We start from the raw sequence: 2,679 nt of genomic DNA, 5'->3' as shown, positions 1-2,679 counted from the left end.
TTACTCAGTGCAAGACACATAATGAAACCCAGCTCATTATTATTATTAATTATTTGTATTACTTTATTGCTTAGGAGTTGTAGCCATGGATCGAGACCTCACTGCATGATGCAACAAACCAGAACAAAAAGGCCATTACTTCCTTAATTGTTACAGATCTAAGGTCCTTAGTGGCATAGCTCAGTTTAGGAGCCTGAATTTGTGTGTTCACCTTTCTGAAAATTGGGCAACGCTATCTGATGAGCCGTTCAGATTGCCCAGTAAGTGTTCAGACTGCCCAGACAACATCTGCTACTCATCAGTGCTGTCAGAGCACCCAGCCTCACTCAGCCAGCCCCTGCGGAAATGCTCAGGCTGAGGCACTCCCACTATTCACAGCAGCCTCAGCCCAGCCTCTTTAGTCCTGAGGAGCAATGACCTCCCCCAGCAGCATCTCCCAGCCCTGCCCAGTCCATGCCACTGTCCCTGAGAAATGTCCCCACACAGAGCTGGCAGTAAAGAATTTTTGGAAGTGGTAAGGAAACGCTGAGATATCTTGCTGCATGGAATGGCCTCAGGAAGAAAAGGCTGTCTTGCTTGGTCTCAGTTTGTGACTTCCCTCTTGGCTTGGCTGTGGAGGGTCTGAAAGCCCTTCCACTCACATCAGATGGCTTTCCATGGTCCAAAGCTGATGTGAAGGATTCAAAGGGGGAAGGCAAAATTAATGCAAAAGCCACAGGCCAAATAGCATTGCTGGGGCACTGCTAACTCGATGCCAGAGAAAAAAATGCTGCAGGGGTCAGCAGGAGCCTTGGCAGGAGCTCTAGGTAGGCTTTGGATGACGAAACTGCGTCTCCTGGAAGTGGTAAGTCTCAAATAAATACATTGGGTACATATTGTTTGACACGTCTGCACCCACATTCATGCAGGTTACGAGAGCAGCCTGAAGATGAGGGGTGTGAACTGAGATCCCCAGTTCCAGGGCCCTGACTGGGGTGGCCAACACAAACATCCCTCATGGAGAAAAGAGGCCAGGAGACGGCTTGGCTGGGACCCGCGTTAGTCATTCTGGGAGCTCATAATTACCCGAGGCACATCAGCAAAACAGGCCTGGGCGGAACGGAGGAGAGAGGTCCAGAAAGAAGTTAAAACAGCTGTGTCAGGCACCCACGTAGAGATATTTGCTGTGTACGGGATCGGCCAGCAGCAATACAGAGAGAAACGGAGAGTGGAGATCTGCTGGAGCATCCCAGAGAGAGGAGTGGGTGAGGAGTGCCTTGGTAGTGGATCTGGAGGGATGCTGTTTTGTCCTTGCCGTTGCAGGCTGGCTCACCAACAGACCCCGTTCCAGATGGTAATTGCCCTTAGGACAGAGCATATCGGGAATGGGGTCAGGGAAGAACAAAACAGTGGGGAAAAAATCAGCTCCTTTCAGTACAGAGGCGCTGCCCTTAGGCTATGTATAGACAGCATGCCTTGTAAATGAGAGGGAAGGAAAGGTGTGCAGAAAACAAAACCACAGTACCTTGCTGTCAGCCACCTGCATGCCAAAAGAGAATGCCTCAATGGAGCCGTTTTAACCAGCACTGTATGTACATGAGAAGATGTTCATTCCTCTGTCAGAAACACTCACCAAGAGCTCCTAACTTTCTCCTTTTGAAAGGCTGTCGCTGGGTGACTTGGAGCACACACAACCTTCTGAGGCCTGATATTAAAGAAGAGCATGAATGGAGGACATAAGAAAAGATGTGAATTTTTGTGACCATTCCCTGTTAATAGAATTGAGAACTCAGGAGTGTTCTGAGTTAAGACATCTCAACAGCATTTCTGAAAGTGAAAGCTCCAGATTTGCTGGGGTATGGCTGTAGGAAGATAATAGTTCTATTCAACCCTCAAAAGCAGAAAAATGAAGCTGTCCTGATGGCTAACAGAGAACCGTAGCCACGTGGTAATACTGAAGGGACTTACACTCTCGCTGGGGTAGGTGGATATATCATAGCAGTTTATTTGGGCTAGCAAATTCCTAGAAAATTTTATCCAAAGCCTGTTATTTCAACAGAAAGGAAGGGGAAAAACAAACAAACAAACAAACAAGGATGGCCCAGAAGTAAGGCCATTTTAGGCTCAGCTATCTCAAAAGCAGAGTAGTTTCAACAGGGGATGAGGAATCATGCTGAACTTGAGCAGTCATGCAGAAATCACTGCTGATCTAAAATAAAATCAAAGCGTGTGGGTGATTGCACCGAGTCCCCGACCAGCACAGTTCAGCCAGCCCGGCATGAGGTGCCTTTTTCAGTGTGAGCTGAATTGGCTCCGTTGGGATCCATCAGCTAAAAAAGCTCAGGCATCTGATGTGCTTCTGCAGCCCACACCCAGACACCTCACGTTGGGCTTCTCCATCCGTACCTGCCTCATGCTCCTTCTCCACCTTCTCCTCAGTGCAGACCAGCCCAATTCCCATCCCACGTGAGGGCTGCAGAGGGAGCAGTGGTCTGAATGCACGTCCCACATGCTGAACCACCTCCAGCTTCCTCACTCTGCACGTGAACATAAAATACCTGGAAAAGCCTTATCTGTGTCCTTTTGAAATATGAAATAATTTTGCAGTGAGGGGAAAACTGTTTCTGACCCGGTTCCACTTTTATCAGGTGCTGATGACATTTCTGTGTGAAAGGAAATCCTCACTGTGGGCTGGTGAGA

This window comes from Anas platyrhynchos, chromosome 3 (assembly GCF_047663525.1).
Source record: "Anas platyrhynchos isolate ZD024472 breed Pekin duck chromosome 3, IASCAAS_PekinDuck_T2T, whole genome shotgun sequence".
In the NCBI taxonomy this organism is placed as follows: domain Eukaryota; kingdom Metazoa; phylum Chordata; class Aves; order Anseriformes; family Anatidae; genus Anas; species Anas platyrhynchos.
This window is presented reverse-complemented; position numbering follows the sequence as displayed.